Source organism: Onychomys torridus, chromosome 19 (genome assembly GCF_903995425.1).
Source record: "Onychomys torridus chromosome 19, mOncTor1.1, whole genome shotgun sequence".
Classification (NCBI taxonomy): Eukaryota; Metazoa; Chordata; class Mammalia; order Rodentia; family Cricetidae; genus Onychomys; species Onychomys torridus.
In genome coordinates, this window is record NC_050461.1 from 1,465,352 (window position 1) to 1,492,300 (window position 26,949).

Sequence of the window (26,949 nt, forward strand, 5' to 3'; positions counted from 1 at the left end):
AGAGGTGTTATATTTGATATGTGGTGTGTGTGTGCATGTAGTATGTGGTATGAGTCTATATGGAGATGTTGTGTGTGTGGTGTGATATTGGTATTCAGTGTAAGTGTGGTGTGTGTGTGTGTGTGTGTGTGTGTGTGTGTGTGTGTGTATTGTGTGTTTGTTTGAGTGCTAGAGGTTGAATCTAGTACCTCAAACAATCTAAACACGTACTCTATCAGTGAGATACACTCTCAGCCAAGAAGCACTTAGAAGTATTGCAACCCATGGCAAGCCTATATTATAGTTACACATTCATAAGGGTGTTTCCCCTTCACAAAGTCACAGCAATTCACTTTCTGCCTATTCTGAGGCAGTCCTTTCTCCAGCAGTAGGTGTGTGAGTAAGATTATTTCAATCTCATTCACATCTTTCTATACAAAATGTAGTCCACTGGGAAATTACAGCTTTGTGAGTGAAGGTCTTTCTATATTGTAAAAGACAGGAGACACCATAGGACCATTTATTTACCTGATGCTACAGTCATGAAAATAGAAGTCAAGATGGATCAGTGTTCAGCTAAGTTGATTTAAGGATACTAGCAACTTTGGAATTCATTCATTATTACCTCTTTTCTTGTCAATTCATAGATTAACTTAAAGCTTTAAAAATATTTTATCCAGCATTTTCTTCCTTTATTTTTCAGGGTATTTATTTAGCTCACTAGATTGGTGGAAAATGAGTTGTCAACAATGCCTACTAAAGAATCTTGACCCAGCAACAATTCTGGTGGCATTTGGTGGAAGATTTGAAAGTGCTAGGAGTATCGAAGAGCAAAAAGAACAGGCCCGAATTGCTCGGGCCGAAGTATTATGCAGGTCAAAAGTAATTTTGAAAAAGAACAAAGGTGCAAAGAACTTAAACAACCTCAAGGTGAGGACACCTGGATGCTACCTGACGTGAATGAGAGAACTGAACAGTTCTCACAGGAACACTCTGTGAAGAAAAAGAAGAAAAAGGACAAGCATTCAAAAAAAAAATGAAGAAAGAGAAGAAAAAGAAAAGCAAGAAACAGAAATGTGAAAAACAGAATGAGTGGACTGACAGTTCCGCAAGCTCTGAGAGTGGGCTGAGGCCATCCCTTCCTAGACACCTGTTCAAGAAAAGACCTGGACAGTGAAAGACAAAAGGCCAGAAAAAGCATGTGACAGTCACATTATGCAGCGGGATAAGTGGATAACTATTGATTTTTTGTCTGTCAAAACTGTGTTCTCATCATCACTCAAAGCTGAAAAGGAAGCTCTAAGGGAAAAAGAGTGGGAGAAAACCCAAGAACTAGAAGAGTCCACATTGCAAGAAAGAGAATTGAATCCATATTGGAAGGATGGTGGGACAGGTCTTCCATCAGAAAATTAATTGTATACCTGCACTTACTAAAGCTTCAGGAGTAGAAGATGGAGGATTAAGCTGGCTAAGAAAGTCTTATCAAAGAATGAAGGAACAAGCTCAAAAAGAACACAAAAATTCTGAGGATATTGTAGTCAAAAAATATGGGTCAGTGGAAATATTTCAGTCAAAATTAAAAGAAGCTGAAAAAATTGCATGCAAAAGAGAAGACTGTGGATGGGAACAGTGGAGGAAGCCTGCATATTCAGATAGGGCACAGTGTAGTCAAGCAAGTGGCACTTTAGACTTAGAGAAATGTAAGAAGCACTCAGAGGACAGACACTTTGCAAAAGAGGTTGCAAACAGTAGCAGCAGCCGCAGGAGCGACTGTAAGTTTAGTGGTCCTGACTTAGGGAAGAGATCTGGGACTTTAGAAAAATGTAGAAGAGAATCTGCCCTAAAACAAATGCAAGAATCTTCTGGAAAATTGAGACCTAAATTCTTAAGACCCTCTGATGAGGATGAACTATCATTTCATAGAAAGAGGAGAAATTTTGAACCATCTACTTCGTCTACATTAGTGGCTCTGGCTTCTTTACATTGTGATTTTCAAAAACTCACAGAGAACAGTGAAGAAAATTTGACTTCTTCAGTCCTATCTGGTGGGAGAGAAGGAAACCAAAAGCATTCAGATCAGAAGCCACTGGAAACCTGCAGCTGGAATGCTGATCAGCACTCTCCAGGAGACAGGAGAGAACAGTTGCAGGCTGAGAACTTGAGGGGTGACCTACCAAAAAGAGGACATCTGCAGGACACAAAGTCAACATTTGCTGGCAGTTCAGAGGCAGAGTCCACCAATATCTTGAATATTGATGAAAAGAACAAGTTGGGTGCCAAGATTATCAAGGCAGAGATGATGGGGAATATGGAATTAGCTGAACAACTTAAAGCCCAACTTAAAGAGGCAAATAAATTTAAAGAAACCACAACAGAGATATCAGCAAAAAGATTTGGAGTAGAGCAGGAAGAAGAAGAAGTGACCCTTATTAGAACAGATGAGTCTGGATGAATGTGGCCTGTGAACACCCCCAGAGAGACCCTGGATATGGAAGCAAAAAGATGGAAGAGACAAAGAGTTTCAACCCATGAGGATAAAGAAAGGATCCAATACTTTCCTGATGATGATCATCTGAGTCTCAATGATTTAGTCAAGAATGAGAAGATGGGAACAAATATTGATCAAAACATACTTTTCATGAGAATGGTATCTATGTTCATGGGAAAACCAGATGGAGACCTGTAGTTAAGAGTTTTCCTGCCTGGCCCACAGTCAGGACTAATCTCTCTTACCTGCCAGTCTCACAGTCGCTCAGACCCAACCAAGAAAGCACACAGAGATTATATTGTTTACAAACTGTATGGCTGTAGTTAGATTTTTCCTGCCTGGCCCACAGTCAGGACAAATCTCTCTCACCCACCAGGCCCATAGATGCTCAGACCCAACCAAGTAAACACACAGAAACTTACATTGTTTAGAAACTGTATGGCCGTGGCAGGCTTCTTGTTATCTACTTCTTCTATCTTAAATTAACCCATTTCTATAAATATATACTTTGCCATGTGGCTCGTGGCTTACCAGTACCTTATATCTTGTCATGGCTGCGGCTGGCAGTATCTCTCTCCTACGCCTTCCTGTTCCCAGCCTTCTCCTCTTCCTTGTCCTGCCTACTCTATCCTTCCTGCCTGGCTACTAGCCAATCAGCACTTTATTTATTTTAACCAATCAGAGCAACATATTTGGCATACAGAACATCCCACAGCACTTCCCCTTTTCTTTCTTTTTTTTTTTTTTTAAGGCAAGGTTTACTTTTATATAGTAAAATTTCCGATAATAAAACAATTATCAAGCAAGAATTATAGTTACAATATTAAAAAGGATATCCTACCTATCTTATATTTGTGAGTCTAAGGTTTTATATCTAACTTATCTTGTATCATAACTGAGGAAATTATAACTATCTTGTCTTCAACCACATCAAAGACCTCAGAAGGATATAATATTACCTGAGAACTGGGAGAAGGATGTAAGCATTTTTTGGGAGTCTTGCAAGAGTAGACAGAGACAGCTGGCAGCCTGGACAGTCACCTAATGTTCCTTTGTAAAGTTGGGGCATTTGTCTTCAGCCCACAGGACTAGAGTCTCTTGATCACTTCTCTCAGTGGCCTGTAGAATGTCTGGCAGTTTCCTCTGTGAAGCAGGTACCTGAAGGACCATTTTGTCAAACAAAGTTTAGTGGTCACCTTTCTATGGCTCCTGCATGTCCAGTTGATCAAACAGTCCAGGCAAGAATAGTTTCTTGCCCAAATGGCTATTTTTGCCAAGGTGAAGATAAGATATGAAGTGTCTTCAATGCCCATCCTCTTCTCTGAAGTAAATCCATGTTGTCAGGAGCAGACATGTCTCATTGTCCAGAAAGTCTAATTTTAAAAATATTTTAAATGCCATATTCTGTATGTTTTTGAAGTATGTGAAGATTACCTATCTATCTGAAATATCTCTATGTATACCTAGAAGGCTTAACTAACATGGCTATGGGTATGATTATCATAGATGACTAATTATTAATCTATTTTTAATTATCCATTACAATTTAAAATGAGATATATAAACATAATACCTTAAACAAGAGTAGAAATATACACACAGTATAACGAAATTAACTTTAAGTTTGTATCAATAGACTAAAATCTATACCAATGTAAAACATTTTAAACAAGTTGTTGCTCTTTAGAAGTAAGTTTCTTAATCTACCCTTTTTTCCTATTATATCTATATCATATCCCCTTTTCTGCTTTAGAAAGAGATCATATTTATAATCAACCTGTTTTAAATAAAAATATTGGTTTTTTTCTGTCCCACACCAGAGGGCTCTTCTGATTTGGGACATAAAAATCTCTTAACCTTTTGTTTTAGCAATATGTCTGGGTTTAGAGAAGGAGTTTGATAATTTTGGGAAATTGGACATAGTTTCTCTTACTACTTCCTACTGGAGTGGGGGTGCTGTATCTTATGGGGACATAAAGAAAATTTTAGGATTATGGAGTAGTCTGTGAGGGTAAACCTCTGAGCCAGTTGCCTTGAAACCATTCTGGATGTTGGGTCATCTGGGCCATGGTGTCATTGGAGACCTTTCAGGTGGTCTTGGCTGATCAAACCTGATGTATCTTAATCTGGAACAAACCCACAGTCTCTGGCTTTCTGTGGAAACAAAAGCAGAGCCTCTTTTCCAAAGCAACATATCCTTATATCCAAATTTTGAAGTCAAGGTATCTTTAAAATTTACATATTTATTTAACTCAACAGCTTTTACCATCAAATCTTTTTCTGTAGTTAAAAATCCCAAAGACAACACAAACCAGATTCTCTGTGTAATATCCATCTTTGTAAGACTGAAACTCCAATGTGGCTGCTGGCTCCACTCACCTCAGCTTCCAAATATGGTGGTGGTACAGTTTACTGCCAGCTCTGGGTCTGGAGCCATGTGTACCATCAACTATCAGAAGCAGTTCTATCAGGCTGGAGAGATGGCTCAGCCGTTAAAGGCTAGGCTCACAACCAAAAATATAAGAAGTAGTTCTATCAAAGCAGTGCATAGCCCAGAAACTTTTTTTTTTTTTTTTAACTAGCAAAGGCTAAATCGATCATGCAGCAGAGTAAAGTGCCATTTGTAGACTCCTCATTCCTGCCACATTGCAGGTCAGATGCATATGCCATAGTAGCTCAAACCGGCAGGCTGCCACTAACTTGAGAGAGACAACTAGGAAGCTGTTTTTAGCTCTGATTTAGAATCTTTTTTCTCAGGTTTTAGGTGGAAACTCTTGCCCCACTTTGGGCGCCATTTGTAGTTGGAGTTTTCCTGCCTGGCCCATAGTCAGGACAAATCTCTCTCACCCTCCAGGCCCATAGACGCTCAGAAACAACCAAGTAAACACACAGAAACTTACATTGTTTACAAACTGTAATTCTTGCTTGATAATTGTTTTGTTACATGTAATTTTACTATGTAAAAGTTAAAACCTTCCTTTTAAAAAAAAAAAGAAAAAGAAAAGGGGAAGTGCTGTGGATATTGCTCTGTATAAATAAAATACTGTTTGGCCAGTGGCCAGGCAGGAAGTATAGGCGGGACAAGAGAGAAGAGAATTCTGGGAAGTGGAAGGCTGGGGCAGAAGAGACACTGCCAGCCACTGCCATGACAAGAAAGAGATAAGGTACTGGTAAGCCACAAGCCACGTGGCAAGTATAGATTAATAGAAATGGGTTAATTTAAGATAAAAGAAGCAGATAATAAGAAGCCTGCCATGGCCATACAGTTTATAAGTAATATAAGTCTCTGTGTGCTTACTTTGTTGGGTCTGAGCAACTGTGGGACTGGCGGGTAAGTGAGATTAGTCCTGACTGTGGGCCAGGCAGGAAAACTTTAACTACAGAGACCATTACACTCTGGATGACATGTTTGTCTCCAAAGCAGCTGAAAAAGAGCATCTTGGTGAAAAGGAAGAGGGCCAGAGGAGGAAAGCAATTGCCAAGCACCAGAGTCTTGCCACACAGATGGCTAAGTGTCTATATTGTTTTGAGAGCTCTCAGTTCCCCAAGCACCTTATTGTTGCCATTGGTGTGAAGGTTTTTTTTAATGTTTACCCAACTTCCAATCTGTTACTGAGGGCCACTGCCTCATAGTCCCTCTGCAGCATCTTCAAGCAGCTACCATGTTGGATGAAGATATCTGGGAGGAGATTCAGAAGTTTAGGAAATCATTTGGTAAAGATGTTTGAAGATAAAGGATTGGGTTGTATCTTTTTAGAGACTAATATGGGCATGAATAAGCAGTATCATATGATTTATGAGTGTATCCTTCTCCCAAGGGAAGTGGGTGAAATGGCTCCCATCTATTTTAAGAAAGCCATAATGGAATCTGATGAAGAATGTTCCATGAATAAGAAGTTGATTGATTCATTTTCAAAAGATATTACAAAGTCTGTGCCCAGAGGCTTGCCTTACTTTGGTGTAGACTTTGGCCTTCAGGGAGGATTTGCCCACTTCATTGAAAATCAACACAAATTTCCTCATTACTTTGGAAAGGAAATCATTGGTGGTATGCTGGATCTAGAGCCCAGGGTATAGAGGAAGGGCATTGGAGAAAGCTTTGAGGACCAGAGGAAGAAAGTGTTGCAGTTTGCTCAGTGGTGGAAACCATTTGATGTCACCAAAAGTAAAAGCTCTTAAATGTGTCATTTCCTCTGCTGAGCCCACTCAGTTTATGTTTATTATATTTATAAGCAACTTTGCCTTGGCTCCTAGGGAAAGGAGCAGTAGCTGGCCACTCTAGTCACTGACACCCATGTTAGGTCAAGTTGTTTTCTTCCTCATGGCTCCTGGAGACTGAGTTTGGTGATTGTGGAATAAGAGCAGGTGTATGAGGATAATCGGTTCACATTCCTTTCTGTATCTACTTCTAGCTATTCCAAATTATTTGGTTACTCTAGAAAAGGACTTGTCTCCAGTGGTCTAGCAAGGCTCCAGGGGAAAGTGAGTCTGCTTTCATGTAGAGTCTGTTGCCTAGCTTCTATTTTACTTTTTATATAAAACCAGATGTATTCAGTACTAAGTGAAATTTATTTTCATACTTTTATGGAAAAGTTCTTTTTTTTCTTTTTCTACTAGTAGCATATAGTATCACTCTGTATTATCTCTGTTAAAAAAAGGATTAAAGAATTAAATGATAATAAAAATAAAAAAATAATCTTGACACAAGCTCTTTCAGGACACAGAATCACATAGTAGTAGGATATGGAAAGAGTGGAAACCAAAGTTGTGATGGAGATAACCACGATCCAGGACTACTAGTCTATTTATAAATGATCCCAGTCCCTTCCCTTCCCTTGTGTACACAGAGTCCTTATCACTAAGATGGGAACCACAGTATTTATATCCTAATTTTTAATAGGAACTCAAAACCCACACTGCACCACAGAGCCCATTTGACCTAAATTTTACTGTTCAAGGTTCATAGTTCATATATAAGCAGTGTTTTTTTAAAAAATGATTTGTCAGTTTTACTAATTATGTGGCTGCTGCAATATTCTTCCTCCATTCCAAAGCTTATAATACTGTGTGTGCTTACTGTCAGTCTTGGGCCTCTTTGAGTTAAATTGGTCTTTATGAGCATTGCCCTTTCTCTGACAAGAGATGCCATTTCCAGGTATGTAGATTCAGCATAGCTGAATGGAACAGGCAGCCCAGCAGGAGCAACAGCAAACCATAAAATCCATGATTTTAAAGTGTCAGGATCAGTATTTCATGGATCCTCCTGTTAACTCTAGAATCAGATCGACTGGGAACATACTTTTGAGCCAAATGTTGACAGGTGCAGCTACTGCCATAGTGCCACTGTTCTTTCTCTAGTGTGCCCATCTGCTCCCAGGACCCCCCTGTTTCTCTCAGAGATAGTCCTCTTCTGCTTTCATTGCCTCAAACACTCCACTTTGTCATTTAAGACAAAGTCCATACAGACAATTCGATGCAGACAGGAACAGAGCTATTATATGCCATTAGAGTGCCGAAGGCAGCCTCTCCAAATAATCCCATCCTGCAAAGTCGTTGTTCTGTCTGTGTTGCTCTAATTACCCAATAGTCTCTGCATGTATTAGGATTTTTTCTGTCTGCACATAAGCAAATAAGAGAGGTAATTAAAGTATTGGTAATGGATAAAAAATGTTTGAGTGAATTTATTCATACAGATGTTTTCATGAACAACTAAATACTGACATTATTTTTCTGTTATGGTAGTTAATATAATGTATTTCCTACTCTCAATAGCTTATAAAATATAATATTTGTTAGTAAAATATTTACTATTGAAATTTGGCATGAGCTATTTTGCTGAAATTTTATAAGAATCATAAGGAAAAGGACACTACTTTGCAGGTTATATTATAAGTATGAGCTTGACCAGATAGAGCTTCTGTGCTGCACAAAAGCAGGCAGGGGGTGAACTGGAGCTGGTCAGTGCCTGGGAAATCCCAGCTAACCCTTGTCTTAGGATAATGGCATCAAGATTTATTTATTCTTCTCACTTCTTAGAAGGAATAGAATAGGAGAGCTTCTGAAATTTGAATGTTTTCACATCTTCTTACTTCACAGGAGTTTGTGCGGTTGTTCTTTTCTGTGGTGTGCTGGTTTCTAGGAGGAACAAGAGTTGGATGGGAAGTTGGGTTAGCTAGGGGTTTCCAAAGTTGATGACATCCATGTTGCTGTGCTTGTAGCAGCCCCCTCATTTCTGGAGTGAGAGACTCACAGGCTTGGCACTTTCCTACCTCCTTGAGAACATGTCTGCTTAGTATAATCCCACCCTAGTTCATGAGAATGCCAATTGAAAGGGTCAAATATGTTTCTTGTCCTGTTATCCTAGTTAGTCATGTTTCATTCAGTTTTTTGATTTCTCAAACTTTTCCATATATTATGGGAAATCCACATTCAGGAAGAATTTATAATTTATTGTTAATGAATGATAAGACTAAGTTATCATAGTTATTATTTCCAAAGCATTGTACTTTGAGCACAAAGCATAAAAACAGAAAAAAGTACTACCATTTTTAATTTAAAATTTTTGAATATTTCAGACATGAGTACTATATTTATATTGTGTCTATCCCTCACCCTCCCAGTTCCATCTCCTTCCATGCCCCTACCACTCCTTCTGAAATTCATGACCTCTTTATTGTTGTTGTTGTTGTGTGTGTATACATACAATCTACTGATTCTAGCTCATATGCACAGGTTTAGAGTTTGTATAACCTATCAGAGAGCTCATCACTAGAAAAAATTGATTCTAATCTTTCAATAGCCATTGATTGCTTAAAGCTCTTCATTTAGGGGTGGAGCCTTACAGAATTTCCCCACTCAATGTTAGTGTGTCAGCTGTCAGTGTCATTAGTAAGCATGGATTATTCAGGTGACCATAGTATTGATACTTGACATGTATGACTTCCTGATCATGTATGGAAAGCAGTAGTTTGCACAATTATCCTGGTCCTTTGGTCCTTACAATCTTTCCATCCTCTCTACTGCTATTTCTCCTCTGCCTTGGGTATATGAATATATCTATAATTAGTTGAAATGCAGAGGATAAGTGACCATGGGGTGCTCAGCCCCAAATGGTACATCTGCAACATTCTATATCTTGCCAGTGGTTCAGTCATTCATGACTGATGTGAGAGAGAATATTGCCAAGGTTCCCATAAACAGATCATTATATATATATAAAATTATTTTTTTTATGAGACTGAACTTAGGCCAATGCTCCTGAATGTAAAACATAACCTTCACAGGTCTACCTGGTGCCTTGTGGCCTGGGCTGGCTGAAGACACCCAGAGCCATGCCTGGTGCCTTGAGGGTTTCATTATGGAGAGGAAGTAGACAGTGAAGAAAGGAGAGAGAAAGAGGAGTGAAATAGTTCATGTGCTGTGGAGAGAAGCAGAACTGAAGAAACAAAGATGGTAAGGAACAGGCTGACGTGGTTGGTCTGCTTTGCAGTTGGGGTCATAGTGACACCCTGGCCAGGCTGCTGCTGAGGGCTGTGTCTGGATCTGTGGTCCTATCACAGCTGGTGTCTGTGTTGATGTCTGTGACCCATGTTACTACCAAAATCTACACAGAGGCCTAGTACCTGGGCTGCCATCTGTGGCCATGTTGGTGTCCAAGGGCTATGCTACTACCAGACTGATCTGAGTGGCCTATACTGTTTGTTACTGAGGCCCCTCGGCTGCTGCTGAGGGCCATGTTGGGGTCTGTGACCCTACTGCAGCCAGGGTCTGTGTTGATGTCATGGCTCCTGTCACCACTGAAGGCTGTGCAATTGCTTGAGGTCTGGGCTGCACCACCTGTGACCATGTTGGTGCCCAAGAGCCATATTGCCACTGGTGCTCTACTGAGCGGAGTGGCCTGCACTATCGCCTGGGGCCATGGTGATATCTGGGCCCTGGCTACAGAAAGCCATGTCTGGATCTGTGGTCCTACCACAGCCAGGGTCTATGTTGATGTCTGTGGTCCCTGTTACCACTGGGGGCCATGTGAACCATGTGTGTTGAAGTTACCGAGGGCCATGCTGAACTAACTGGTCTTGCCCTTCACTGACCCTTAAAGAGCTGGCCTCAGCCCACACTGGAGAGCCAGCTGGGTGGCATGGGCAATGAGGAGCTGGCCACATATTTGGGAGGGAGAATTAGCCCCATCTCTCACCATGGGCATGGGAGAGCTGGTCTTTTTGGTTTGGGTGCAGTAGAGCTGGTTCCACCCCTAATCTGAGTGGGTGGTCCTGGGGAGGACTGGACTAACCAACACAGGTACCACAGAGGCCCACATCTAGGCCTTTGAGTTGGCTCACCCCAGCATCTACCCCATTTATGACCTACTGGAGTATGTGAAGGGACTGATCCCATGGAACCATAGCCATAGGATCTCTATGACTCAGGGCAACAGAAGGATCTCCAAGAGGAGTTTTGATGAGGGCCCCGTATTGATGTTGTACTAGAAGCCAGAGGCCTTGAATCAGACCAACAACTCATTACAACAAACATTTGCAAGTAAAACTGTTTGGATAAAAGGGCATACTATGCAACACATTATAGCTTCCAACGCCATTGGGAATATATGATGGAGAGGCAGGAAGACAGGAGGAGCAAAGTGTTTTTGTTGGCTTTTTTTGTTTGCTTCTTAATTTATATTTTTATTTATTTATTTTACTTTTGATTTTCTTTGGCAGGGAGAGGCTACAAGGATGAAAGGCAGATATGGAGAGACTAGGAAATGAGTGGGATTGGGGTGCATGATGTGAAATTCACAAAGAATCAATAAAAATTATTTTAAAAAAACCAACATAACTTAGCTAGTGGTTAAAGTGTCCCCACCTTTCTGCAGTCTTTTAAAGCAGGAAGGTAGGGCCTAAATACCTGTTTGCAAAACATTTAAGAAGCTATAGACTGTCTGAGTTCTATAATTTGACTTGTTTTATTATTTTTAAACACTTTATACCATGATGCAAAGTTAAGAATCCCTACTTCTTTTTTTTTAAAGATTTATTGATTTATTTGTTTATTTATTTATTTATTTTGTATACAGTGCTCTGCCTGTATATCTGCCTACTGGCCAGAAGAGGGCGCAAGATCTCATTATGGATGGTTGTGAGCCACCATGTGGTTGCTGGGAATTGAACTTAGGACCTCTGGAAGAGCAGCCAGTGCTTTTAACTGCTGAGCAATCTCTCCAGCCAGAATCCCTACTTCTAATGTCAAATTTCGGTCTTTTTTGGGGTTAGCAATATACAGAGAGATGCTCTCATACTGTCTTGGCAGCAGCAATGACTGGGTTTCCCAGTCAGCTGGGCCATCATGGATAACAAGTATGGTAAACAACTGAGACTGAACACAGAACTTTGTTTTGTGTTTTCTGTGTCCCATCTTGTTTCATAGTCTGCCCCATGATACTTTAAGAACTACAATTATTTTCCTAATATGTGACTTTGCACAAGGAAGGAGGGGTCACATTTCAAAGCTCTGTCATAGTTCAGAACACTACTGGAGTTTACAGTATTTAGGGGTATCTTGGTAAACTGTTGGTTTTAATGACCAACTCTGACACTTGTTATCTTGGACAAATTCTAAACATGTTTTAATTTCCTCAACCAAAATAGTTGATAATAAGAGTTGGAGCGACACTGTATATCCTATGAATTAAGAAAGTTTCTTTTCCAGCAATGAGCATATATTATCAAACCCTGAAATAAATCACCTACTGTTATTACTTAATATAAACAGAGAACTGATATCATATGAGCATTATTCTTACATCCTTTAATGAGTCATCATATAAAATAAATCTTGTCCCTATGTACTTTGTTAAATTATTATATGTAGACATTATTACCATGAAAAAGAACAGCATTTCCCATGATACCATCTCTAAGTCCATCTGATGGTTTGAGTGTACTTCATTCTCCCAAACAAATAAGTTCATTCTCTTCTGAAATGAGTTTATGCTCCCTAAGAATCATAACAAAAAAGTGTAATTTTTTTTGGAGGGGGGTTAAATTCCTTTTTCTCTCCATCCTACCACTTATACAACAATGAAGATTTGGAGTTGGAGAGAGCTCTATGAATATACCACTGCTGCCACAGCTATCTGATTCTGAGTTTCAGTCTTCACACTGTAAAATAGGGATAAATAGCACAATGTAATTGGGGTTGGGGGGTGTTAGGATCTAATAGGATGTTTATTACTTGCTTAGCTCACAGCCAGGCTTAATAATTGCCATCTCTTACATAAATTTAAAGATACATTTGCAGCATCATATGGATTCATTTTCTAATCTGAGTCTAGAAAATGAAACTTATCACACTTTGGTGTGTAAGAATACTTCTGTTGCCAAGGCTATCCTAGGTCTCTGGGCTGTTGCCAAGGCTATCCCAGGTCTCTGGGCCATCTAGTCTCTGGGTTCTTGTGCTCCAGATAGTGTCACATGTGGGCTCCCTCTTGTGGCCTGGGTCTCAGGCTGGACCTGTCATTGATTGGCCACTCCCACAATTTCTGTGCCACCTTTACCCTTAGGTTATCACTGTAATTAATCAAATGTTCAGACAGCTGTAATTACTTTGCATTTCTGTTTCAAGATTGCCTCAGGACACTCACAAGAACAAATACCTTATTGTCTGGTGGGAATACGGAAGCAGACTTTGGAGTACTTTAGTAGAGCTAGCTTAGCCATGACTGCTGCTGAAAGTGGTTCCAGAAAGCGTAAAAGAGAGAAGGAAAGATGAGGGACGTAAAATAATCATGAGAAGATAGATTAACTTTAGAAACACTAATACTTTTCAACTGCTATGGTTTTTCAAGTGAATATATTACTATTTTTAGAGATTAAAGAAAAACTATACAAAGCAAAGCAAACATTTAAACACACATTGAACAAAACTCCATTTCTTTCCTTACCCTAAAGGCATGGCCTGATTATGTCTAGTCTATTTGAAAGTGACATTAACTCCTTGTAGCTTTCAGGTTAGTATTTAGTAAAAGATCTCCTCACTTCAATTAATACAATAATATCTCAGCAGGCTAATTATATGATATTTTGGGAAACTGAGATTTTTAGGGTTACTGTAGATAGAGCAAGGCTGCAAGATGCAATACTTAGCTCATCAGCTCTTTTCAGAAGTGTCAGCACCTTTTAGATACAAAATGAAGGCTCTGAAGGGAAATGAGGTCAAGCAGGCAGCCAAGGGCTGGTGGGAGGGGCTAGATCCCCAGGGGAACAGATTGAATAGTGAACATACTAAGGACATTATTACATCACACATTGAAGACTAGGCTTATTTTATCAAATGTCATACTTTTATTCTCTCTCTGCCATTGTATACATGGAGATCCTAGGGTAACCTGTAGGGTTGGGTTTCTCCTTTTACCATATAAGTTCCAGGGACTGAACTGGCCTTCAGAATTGAGTTTAACAGAAAAAGTAGACTGATAACTAGTCAAAAATTGGAGATTCAAGTGACTGTTGAGTGCTCAGATATAAAGGAGACATCTATATCACCCTTTGTAAGACTCAAGAAACATCATGGACAAGACAATGTAAGAATTGGGGGATAAATAGGAATCTATAAAATGCTGTCTTCTGGATAAAACATGGCTGATACAAACGCTGGGCTGAGCTCCTGGAGTCCAGTTGAAGAGAGGGAGGAGGGATTATATGAACAAGGTGGGGTTAAGATCAAGATGGGGAAATCTACAAAGACAACTGAACCAAGCTTGTAGGAACTCACAAACGTTAGACCAACAGCTGTGGAACTTTCATGGAACTGAACTAGGTCCTCTGAATGTGGCTTGATCTGTTTGTGGGGCCCCTGGCAGTGGGACAAGTATTTATTCCAGATACATGAACTGCCTTTTTGGAGCCTATTCCCTATGGAGGGATACTCAGCCTTGATGCAGAGGGGAGGGCCTTGGTCCTGCCTCAATTTGGTATGCCAGACTTTGTTGACTTCCCAAGGGAGGCCTTACCCCCTCTGAGGAGTGGATGGGAGTGTAATAGGGGAAAGAGGGAGAGGAAATGGGAAAAGGGGAGGGGGGGAACTGTGTTGGTATATAAAATGAAAAAAAAAATTAAAGGTTTAAAAAAATGGCTGATATACTTAACAGCATGTAGCAGCTTTGGCTACCTGCACAAAATAATAAGACATGGATGTAGAAAGAGGACTAATTGGGAAGGAAAGAAGATGCTCTGGGAAAGGGAGGCAGATCAGTGAGGGTAATGTGGTGAAAATGCTTACAATACACGCATACAGGTATAAAATGTCAAACATTTAAACTATTCATCAAAACTGTTAGTTAAAACAAAACAATAGGAAATGGCAAGAGCAGTCAAGAAAGAGTTCCAGGTGGAAAGAAGGGGGTAGCTTGCAGAATTAAACAGAAAGACCACGATAGCCTGTATGGGTAAGGCAAAGACTCGAAAAAGTTTCAAGAAAGAACAATACAAATATTCAGAGCACACGGAACCAGACAGAGACAGCAGTGAATGCAAAAGCCTTAAAGGAGGGTGCACTCTGCATGCTCAGATACCAGAAGGGAGATTAGTGTGCCTCATGTAGAGTGACTTGAATAAGTAAGAGGCACAAAAGGGTCAGCAGCCTAACTGGGATTTGTAGTAGGCAGGGTTTATGGGCTTTTAGAAAGGCTTTTATTCAGTGTGAAACTGAGAAGGGCTGCAAGGTTTTGAAGATAGTGACATTGCCTAACTAAGGTTTTCACAAGATCAACTCAGCTATTCTTGGCAATATTTTATGTGGAAAGAGAGGGAAGAGTAGGAAGAGTGTCACTCCATAAACTGGAAAGTTGTGCAGGAATGCTGGCAAAAGATGCCGGTGACTCAGACCCAATCCCTAACAGTGGAAAGGATGCTGCCATTATCTGAAGTATTTTGTCATAAATGTTTTAAATGTACATCCATTGGGATTTGCTATGAGAAGTCCTAGGACTTTCGGCGTGTTACTCTCAATTTCGTGTTGTCTGTCTGAGTTCAGCTTTTTAATAATCAGCTGAGCAAACATTTCTAATTCTTTCCAGCTGCTCAAGGCAGCACATGAAATCATTTGATGATGCACTTGACCTTCCGAGCATACTGAATTGAGGCAGAGGGTGGTGGGGCTTGAACATGGATATTCTCTTATAAGATGATTCACCATGCAAGGAATGAGTATAAGCGAGGAAAAAAAAAAACTTACTATAGAAAATGCCTTTGCCAGTTGACAGAGCTATGAGTACAGGATGGGGCTCAGGGCACTTTGTGTCCTTTGAAGTATTTTATTTACTTATTCCAGTGTCTAGATATTCTTTTTTTTATTAATAACATTTAGGTAAAAGGAATTGGTGAAACTATAAAAGTCAATGGATATATTTAAACAAATTTCTTACCTGGACCCTTTATTTAGAATTTTGCCACATGATTACTGCGGCGTGATCAGTTGGGTCATTATTCTCAGGGAAAAGCTTCTGGATATTTGTTCCTTAAGTAAACATTAAGGTATGCATGCATGCCATTAACTTGTTTAATGCCTCTAGAAGCAGCATCACCCACAGACCCTGACTCAGTTGTCACAGTGTGGCCTTCTGTACCTTACTTTTCACACTGCAGCGTAATAAATACTTTGGTTCAGTTCTCATTTGCTGGAGTTTCTAGTCACAGTTATCAAGACTAAACCCAATTTATTATGAAAATGAGTCCATTGGATGATAGGTTACAGAATTACTAGAAACACTAAATAAGTCTAGAAATGACAGCAAGGGAAGTAGGTCTCAGTAGCAAACAGACTAGGTCATGGATTAGGCCAATAGCCTGTCAGAATTCTGCTGGAGACCTCTCAGTGGGCCTTCACTGAAGCTGACAGAGCTCTGGTCTAGGTCTCCACTCTAGACTTTAGTTCCTAATAGGAGTACTCAGCTGACCGATCTCTAACTGTGTGACTTGATTTGGCTCTCTCATTTCAGGGAAGAAGCTCCTGGATCCTTCAACTGTGTGATCAGAGGTACCATCTTCACTTGCAAGCATACTATGGGAGATTTTTTTCCGTTGCAGAAGATATCACATGTTAAATAGTATACATAGTAATGCAATTAGAAACCTTTAATTAGCAAATGCAGTAGAATGCATAATCCTTAGCACATACTTTGCATTTGTCCTAATGGTCTCACTCTATGTTTTATTCTAGGACACCTTTTTATTTAAAATATTAGTACTGACTTAGATATTTCTTTTTTAAAAGATATTTTTAAATATTTTAAATTTAATGTACCTCCATGTATCTGTGTGAAGCATGTGCAGAGTAGAGAAGAGGGCACTGGGGTCGAGGGATAACTTTGGGGGTCAGTTTTTTCATTCTACCATTTGAGTTCTAGGAATTAAACTGTCATCAATAGGCTTGAAGGCAAGCATGTTTACCCACTGAGCAATCTTGCTGGCTCTTATTTTCTTCTTAAATGGGACTTTGATGCTGGAGAGATGGCTCAGTAGTTAAGAACACTGTTTTTGCAGAGGACCCAGGTTTGGGTTCTATCATGCACATGGTAGATCACAACTGTCTGTAACTCTAGTTCCTGATGATCTGATGTCTTCTTCTGACATCTTTGGGAATCAGAAGGCATGCACATGGTACACATACATACATGTAGACAAAATACTTATAAAAATTATTAAGTAGACCTTTGTGCATTTCATACAAGTGGTAACCACTGTCAACCTCATCATTTCTTCCTAATTCAATATTTTTAATAGTCTGTTCTGCCCCACACTCACACACCTACACCTAGCATCATGACACCTTGAAAAATTTCAAACATGCACTAAAATATTATGAATTTTGTAATGGAAGCTCTTATTCCTAGTGTAGATTTCTAGAATTAACATTGTCACATTCCTAATTCCTACAACATATATTTTATTATAGTAGAGGAGTAAAGAGCATGGGTCCTTCAGGCACCTTTTCTGGCTTGTGGCTGTATTACAGAATTGATTATAAAACTCTTCCCTAATTTATTATTTTTAAAACTGAATAACAATATTGACTTAAAAGTCTTGGGAAAGTTACATGAAATGACCAGGGGTATGACAGACATTTGATAAATGTTACTTTTCTCTTCATATTATTTATTGTCACAATGTTTTAAATAATTGTGTTGTGGATAAGTGGCCTTCCTTGAGTATTTTGATTTTAAAATCCATAAGAGAAATTGATACAATGTATTAAAATGCTCCTGCCGGAAACTAGACATATGGTGACATTGTGGGGTAATAACAGATTCTGTTTGGGCGTTTTCTCTGCAGTTTCAAGTTAGTTGCTTTTAGTTGCTGATGTTCCATGTTACACATGTTAGGCTAACACTACCCCTGAACTTATAGAAATAAAAAGCTACCATGTCCATCAAGGCCCTCTCTTATTAATGCTAGTTATTTTTCTGACTCTTCACCTAGGCCCTAGAAGGGCTGAGGAGGCAAAGCTCTGTGTGGGAATCCTGAAAGTGTGGATCCTAGAAGCTTCTTGCTTTCATCTATGTCCACATGAAACTTCCAATCAAACAATGAAAAATGGAATGAGTAAAAATACTTTCAAATCAGTGTCTTATAAAATAGTAGTATATAGAATATAAAAAGAACTATTGAAGGCAATAGTAAAACAACCAATTTATTTTAAATGTGATAATATATATGAATCTGTACTTCACCCAGAGATATTAATGACAAATAAGATGAAATAATTAAACTTATTTTTATTATTAATGTAATGCAAATCTATAATTAGATGCCACTATATAAAAGTAGAACAGTTGAGACTTTTTTCTGTTTGGATACTACATATTGAACCAGGGCACACAACATGCTGTGAGCTACATCTTTATCCTTGCAGTGTGAACTCCTGAACACTGCTGGTTAGAGATTCAAAATGCCACAATCACTGTGAAAAACACTAGGACATTGCTCATTAGGTGGAATGGATGCTTACCATATTCCTAGCGTTCCAACTTTTAGACAATTCAAGAGAAAGCATCAGAAAGAATATAGTGATAGCTATAATAGCTTTGTTTGTAATAGTCCAAATTGGAATAACTCAAATGTTCTTCAGCTGGAGGATGGATGTACAAACTTCAGTATATCCATAAAATGGAACATTACTCAGGCACACAGGGAGATGAACTTATAGATACATGAAGTGATGTGCATAAATCTAAGACAAAAATTATGTTGAGTAAAGGAAGCTAGTTTGAAATAGCTATGTATTAGATGATTGGTTTACATGGCACTCTTAAAAAGCAGCACAACAGGGCAGAATCAAATCAGTGTTGTCAGGTAACCAGAGGAGAGGGAGGAATCTAACAGAGGCATGAGCAGACTTCCTGGTGATAGAGCATAGATTTGTTTTTGATGAATGTTATACAGTTGTATACACTTTAAGGACCGATAACACTGATAATAGAATTTTACCTTTAAAATGTAAACCATACTGTGTATGTACATTGTATCTCAACAAACAGGACTGAAAATAATCAATAGTCTATAGTTTAAGAAATTCTATAGAACTAGAAGTGATGGCATAGAATAGAATACACATCTCATCACTTCCTGGCCTTTTGTCTAAGATCAAGCATATCTGTTCTTATCAATTTAATATTGATAATAATTTAATAATCAATTACACAAACGTCCTATCTTCTCACTTTTTTTTGCATCTTCCTAGCTGTCCTGGAATTACTTCTGTAGACCAGGCTGGCCTCAAATTCACAGAGATCCTCCTGCCTGCCTCCCAAATGCTGAGATTAAAGGTGTATGACACCACTGACTTGCTTCACTTTATTTACTAAGTGTTGTCTTGTGGGAAAAAATATTTGGAACATGCAATCCATGAGATTCAATTTTCTCTTGCCTGTAATGCTAGGAATATTTATATTTAGGAGACAATATTTATTAAGGGACTATTAATATAGAGCATGTAAAGTTCTTGTTTGTTGAGGTTTCTGGTCAATATCATATAGTGGGTGTTCTTTCCTATGTTATGTTGTATTTCAGGATTATAATTACAGCTCCACAGGATTCTCAGGTTTAACTAAGAAAGTGGATATATTGTATTCCAGGTCCTTATCTTCTATGGTAATGCTATACCTTCTGCCATGATAAGACTCAGTAGTTATATATTAAAGTAACTTTGATGTTTACTTTTGCATGATTTTGGAGTATTTGGGGATTTTACAAAGCTGTACCTCTCTCTTTCTCTCTTTTTTCTTGGAAGCTGAGGATCGAACCCAGGGCTAGCCAAGCCCTCTACCACTGAGTAAATCCCCAACCCCTAAAGCTGTATCTCTTAATACTATTCCAATATAATAATTAATTTGGTCTTGAATGGTTTTGTCACTGAGCAATTTGTCATCGACAGGTTTTGATGCAAAGTGAGACTAATCATCCTCAGGTGACTAGCTCAGATGTCATAAGTGACAAGGGAAGTATGCAAAGTTGGATATCACCAAGTATCCTTCACATACAATTCCATCCTATTAGTTCCCAGTACTGCAAAGTGATTGATTGATTTAAATAACCAAAGTGTATCAACTCCTGAAATTTTAAGCCCACAATAAAGGTATCAGTTGGTATTGTTTCCTGAAAGGTACTAGGGAAAGATATGATCCAGGCTTTTACTAGTCCCCAACTAGTCTGCAACAGCAGAACTAGAGCCTTCATCAGTATTCTTTGTATGGCCAGTAACACTGAAGTATTCCTTTGTCAAGGATCTCAGTCATGCTGGATGAAGAGCCTTTCCAAATCCAGTAGACCCCTTGTTAAATAGTTATGTCTACATAAGCTCTATATCCAAATGAGACCACACTTTAAGTACAGAGTTTAGAACCTAGACATATGAATTCTGTGGTACTAAGTTCAATCAGTAACTCCTGTGTTCTCACATATGAAATGATGTGTAATGACAGAGGTAGGGACCTTAGGCAAAGCCAGAGACTGTGAGTGCAGAGCACTGTGAAGTCAAAAACACCAACAGCATACCATCACCCTGACATTGTATTTATAGGAGGGCTTTGCATTTATTTTGCAATCATAGCTACCACAAATAAGACATTTTGATTTCTTCCACCAATGACAGTAAATTTCTATTTTTGTTTCATTTTGAATTAAACTGTTCTTTCGGGAATTACATATAAAGACCAGATATTTCTGGTGAAAGATCAATAGCCAAAACTCAGGTTTCAACATATCCTTTGTTCCAATAGAATGATGGAAATGATGGATTTATACCTTTAGAAATGAGTTCTCTCCTGTAAGAATTTGGAGTCTCCAAATGCTTGCTGTGTCTATGCACTTATTATCATTAGCTCTGGGCATTCACTCTTCTCCTTTCTTGTTTTCACAGCATGTTGTAGGATTGGTCCTTTGAGGCAAGTGTTTGATGAAAATACACAGGAAAAGGGATTTACGGAAGCTCAAACACTAGATAGAAATGTCAGCTGAGTCCCTGCTCTCTTCTCAGTTGGCACATTCTCTGGTGTGTGGCAAATCATTTCACTGATTTATTTTTTCTGCAGTATTTATGCTTATATATGGTAGACCTTATTTTGCCTTTCTATTTATTCTCACACAGAGTATTTAGAAATAGCATTGTCTAGTTTTTCTCTTCTGATGATTCAGTTTAAAAATAATCTCCACTTCATGTCTTATAGTTATCTCTGCACATATTTCCTTTCATTTTATTTCAGACATTTTGAACTCAGCAGGAGGAACTAAATACTGCTTTTGGTGTCATTGTAGCACCACAGACAGTGGTGATTACTCTCTAAGTTAGATAAAAACTCAAGGTTCCAGTGGTTCCAGTCAGCTATTCTCAGTAGCTAGTCACAAATAGAATCATATGCTGTTTCAGGTCTGGCCTCAGGCAGCTAGGGTCACTGAAGGTCATTCAGCTGAAGGAGAAGCCTATCTGGGGTCTCACTGTGCCTGGTATTCAATTAAGTTTTTCAGGATGTGTACCTTGCAGAGGCAGGCTTTGTAGTCCTTCTCTGTGAAGCAGAATGCAAACACATAACTGAAAGCTGGTCCGTGTTGAGGAATCTGGTATATCTAAAGAAAGAACACATTGGTCTTCTAGACCAAAGGATAAGAACCAGATAATTGATTGGACAAGACACTGAATCCATAGTTCTGTGAGCATTTGTGGGGACGGGAGAAAAGCAGCTAACTATTTCTTGTTGAATTCAAATTCTTCTGATCACCAGACTCTCCATTCAAAAACACTAAGTAGAAATCCAATGTGAGTATCTTTGTTTGCACTAGAGTTGGCATTTGAATATATACTGAGGGTTTTTTCCCCTTTTTTTCCAAGAATGTTTTCAGAAAGACTTCCTATAGTCATAGAGAATAGCTTATCCTCTCATTTTCTGGAAGACATTACTGAAGTAATTAAAAGAGGCAAGTGGAATGCTGGACAGGGTTTCAGATCATGTTCTTGGGAAAACAATGGCTCAGTGGAGATTTTTCAGGATGATAAAAAAGAAAAATTTTCTCACCTGAAAACTGAAATTTTGGCTCCTCATTCTACTGTTTAGTGTCAAGTACATATATGTCTGTATACATTGCCTCCTTGATGGATTATTATTTGGTGGATTATTATAATTATTTGGTGGATTCTATAAAGGTGTGAGGATACCTCAATATATAAAGACAGCATTTTTGAGTTCACATATGACTGTTATAATTTTGTATTCGTCTTCCTGTATCTGTGGCCCCTGTTACAAGGTCTGATCATTTATTTGTAGATGTATCTGGCTTGTTAAATAAGAAACACAGACCCGATTGCAGAGTTAAAAACCACGAGGTCAGAGCAAGGGCGGAAAACCTTACCCTTCTCTGCTTTTGCCATTCTTCCTGTCCGCAAGAGACCTCCTTCTTTGTGTCCTGTCTATTTAAAAACTTTCTGTTCTCCTCTCTCATTGGTTGTAAACCCAGCCACATGACCTCCTCGTCACTGCCTGTCTGTACAGACCTCCAGGTCTTCTATGGTTGGTACTGAGATTAAAGGTGTGTGTCTGCATGCTGGCTGTATCCTTGAACACACAGAGATCCGCCTAGCTCTGCCTCCCAAGTGCTGGGATTAAAGGCGTGCCCCACTACTGCTCAGCTTCTGCTCTGGCTTGCTCTGACCTCAAGGCAACTTTATTGACATACAAATAAAATCACATTTCAATACAAATAAAATATCACTATATTTATTTGTTACTCTTATAGACTTATTTTTGATTGGACTCAGACTCAGAAGAAGCAGCTCTCAGCAGGGATGCCCATATCTCTCAACAGTCTGCTCCTGATGTTTTCTTTGTTTCCTTCATTCTCTTGACCCAAAGTTTAGCATATTCTATAGCCTCTTCCTCACTTTTCATAGTGTGTTTCTTTTATTATTCAGAGCAATATGTTAGCATTTGTGTCTCAGGACACATGGAGTGGCAAGATAATGAATACTTGGATGCTTTGGTTCTGAGTTTCTTACCTTCTTATTTAAGGGCTTTCTGACAACATACTGGCAGACATCATCTTTTTTAGACAGATGGAAATGTTTTCAGATTTTGCTACTTCTCTTGGGTCTCAACCACTAAGGCATGACATCAGTCTGCTGTGGGATGTTCTGTATGTCAAATGTGTTGCTCTGGTTGGTTAATAAATAAAACACTGATTGGCCAGTAGCCAGGCAGGAAGTATAGGCGGAACAAACAGAAAAGCGAATTCTGGAAAGTGGAAGGCTGAGGCAGAGAGATTCTACCAGCCACCATGACAAGTGAGATGTAAGGTACCGGTAATCCATGAGCCATGTGACAACTTATAGACTAATAAAAATGGGTTAATTTAAGATAAAAGAACTAGATTTTAAAAAGCCTGCCATGGCCATACAGTTTATAAGTAATATAGAAGTCTGTGTGTTATTTTATTAATGGACTACGGGACTGCTGGGGCTTGGTGAAACCTGGAGAGAAGCTCTCCAGGTACATCAGTCCAGGAGTCAATCTCTCTCTGTGTCTCTCTGTGTCTCTGTCTCCCTCTTCCTCTCAATAACCAAATTGAGAACACTAAAATCAGCAACCACAATGCATGTGGTGCTTCCTCTTAGCAGTTTCCCTTGCTTTAGAACAAGAATGACTTTTATTAAGCCATAATGCTTTTATAACACAGGAGTCACACCCTACTATGGCTCATGGGAAAACCTTGTTTGTTTTTCCTATAACTAATTTGAACCACATAACCCTTCTACATTTCACCCAGAACATCAGCAGCTACTTCTGTGACCATGCACTTCTCATAGAAAGTGGGAAGTATGCATTGATCATCCACTTTAAATAATTTGTGACAGCTGGTGGGTGGAAACTACATACTCAGTTTCATCTTGATGTAGCTGACAGCCTAGGAAGTGTCAGGATAAAGTTTTATCTGTCTCTTCACTTAATACTATGTCCTCTTCAATCTATATTGTCCTAAATAGCATAACTTGCTTATTTCAAGGCTAAATGGTATTCCATTTCATCTATGTACACATTTACTTATCCATTTGTCAGCTAATAGACTTTTGAGTTGTTTTAATTTCTTGTTTATTTGCAGTAGTGTTGCAATGAGTATGAGAATGTAGGTGCCAATTTGACATAGTGATTTCATGTTCTTGGGAGGACTCTCCAAACTGTTTCTGTAATGACGGTTGTAATTTACACTCTCAAGAACAGTGTGCCAGTGTTCCCTTTTTGACATCCCTGCAAGCTCCTCTCTTTTTGTTAATAGCCAATCTTACTGAGGCAAGTTGATGGCTAACTGTGGTCTTGCTTTGTGTTTCCTAATGACTAGTGATGTCACATATTTTCATGGCCATTTGGTGTTTCTTTTTGAGATATGTCTTCAATCTATTTTCAACCATATTTTGTTGTTATTTATGAATTGAGTTTGGGGCTTTTAATGTATTCTTTATCAGATAATGTTTACCATCATTGCATGATGAGTAGTTTACATTCTCATCTTCTCATTCTCTGTAAGCTGTTTCTTTGTTTGGTCAGTTATTTACTCTGCAGAAGAGATGGCTTTTATTTTGATTGATCTTCTTTGCTTATTTTCACTTGCCTTTTTTTTTTTTTGTTAATAAAAATTTCCATCTTTTCTAGTGTCCTGACTATTTTTCTGTTTTCTTTTAGTTCATGGTTTTAAACATTGTTAATATATTTTGATACTTTTTATGACTGATAAGAAACACGAATCTGGTTTTATGTTCTGTGTGAATCTACTTTCTGTACCAACATTTATTAAAAAAATTTAAACTAAGAATACATATATCATACAGTATGTATTCTTAGCATCTTCATTAAAATCAGTTGATTGTTGAAATGTGGATGTGTTTCTGAGTGCTCTATTCCATTCCATTTGTCTATTATTTTTGCCTATTTCATATTTTGTTGAAACTTTGTAATTTACATATCTTTCCAAAAAGAATAAAGGAAGCATTCTCCTACTGAATATATAGTAATATATAACTTTGGATAGTGTCAGCATTTAAATAATGTTGATTCTTCTAGTACATGAACACAGAACATCTTTGTGTTTGCACAAAAGTGGATGTCTTTAATTTGATCCATTGGTGTTTTAACATTTTAACTGTAGAGATCTGTTACAAACCACTATTTTAATTTATTTCTAGGTAAATTATTTTAGTGGTAGCAAATGAGATTGCTTTCTTTATTTTGATTTTAGGTGATCTGTTATTTCTGAGTAACAATGCTGCTGAATTTTGTGTGTTGATTTTGTATTTTGAAACTTTTATAACTTTATTAGTTCTAATAGTTTGTTGTTGTTTCATTTTGATGGATAAATGAGTTTTCAATATATGAGATCATGATATATGAAAATACTGAGAATTTGACTTAGTATTTTCCAATAGATGCTCTTTATTTCTTTTTCTTGCTTGATTACTGCACTGGATTTGCAGAGCTATGCTGACTAAATACTAAAAGAAGACATCTTTATACATCTTTATTTCCAAGGGAAGATGTTGAAACTATCTTTTCTCAACTAAATTGTAAGTTACCTGTAAGTTCTTAATGCTTCGGTGATGAGTTATTTGTTGAATCTACATGCTTGGCATATTGGATATTCTTCCAATTCTTATTTAATGATGATTGAATGAACTGGTGAATTAAACAATAGGTAGACTGTCTATTTAATCTCTAAAATCCTCTAATACTCTGTGGTTTTGTTATATGAAATAAGTCATCAATTACTGGACTTTGGACAATAAGACTAACATAAAAGAGAAAAGGTAACTTTGTGAATTTATCTGTGCATGTTACATGCTATTTAAAATAAAGGCTGGCAGTTATATTCATGCTATGCCCTGGATTCTGGGAAGCAGTGACCTAGCACATAGCACATAAACCAGAAAATACTGTCTGCCATCTTGAGTCTTCAGTTGGCATTTTGGAATTTGACACTTTACTTAGTCTTTGTGATGAAATCTTCTAATTTCCCATGTGACATGTAGAATAGAACCTAGTTCATTACATTTCTGTGTGTTCTGTATCCTTTGCTCCATGTGATATGAAATAACTACATAGGTGAGAAAATTCCCTCTTTTTACTACACAATAATACAAGTTTACAAACATTGACATAAAGGCTGGGCAAATATGCAGTTGCCATGTGTTGTACCACAATCTAGGGTCAAAAACTTAAGTGAACAAATTCACATAATGTTCATGATCATGTTTACATCATGGCATGATAGATAGACAGAAGGACAGGATTCAACTATTGAAGAAAGGATTAGAACAAAGCTGTTCTGGGAAAAGCAGTCTGCACTGTATAGCTGGATGTAATCATAGCTCAAGGTGTGTTCGAAAAATAGTGGGAAGTATGTTTAGAAGGATGTTCTGATCTCATTGCAGAGTGGCTGAATATCACATCAAATGTCTATACTTCACTTAATTGAAAATGGGGAGCATTGGAGAAGTTTGAAAAAGTGTAAGCTTGACATTATAGTTTAAAACCTTGGATAAAGATGTATGATACCAGATTGTGGAAGCTATATTGGGAAATTACTCCTGAACTAAAGTACCTGGATTAGTGGGAAGTAATAAGATCATAAGGCAGTGAATTATCAGGCTCCAGAAAAACAACAGGTATACTCATTAGAAATTTAAGACTTTCATAAAGGGCTATTTTCAAAGGAGTGGACAAGATGTAAAACTGCAGGGAAAAGTTATGTGCTCCTTTCAGACTAGTTGGAGCTGTGACAACCACCACCCTTTTATATCTAGTGGTTTGAGACAGAAGTACCTCTAGTAGTTTGGATCCAGAAGGAGAAAATTGGGTAGAGAAGAAATTTAGAGTAGAGGGATGAGGTCTGTCTTAGTTAGGGTTTCAGTTGCTGTGAAGAGACACCATGGCCACATCAACTCTCATAAAGGAA

General features: G+C 38.4%; 2 pseudogenes; both read left to right on the forward strand.

The window, feature by feature from the left end:
• The first annotated feature begins 714 nt into the window (after positions 1-714).
• Positions 715-6,646, forward strand: LOC118570652 (annotated as a pseudogene).
• Positions 6,647-19,078: 12,432 nt separating this feature from the next.
• LOC118570733 lies at positions 19,079-19,171 on the forward strand (annotated as a pseudogene).
• Positions 19,172-26,949: the final 7,778 nt, after the last annotated feature.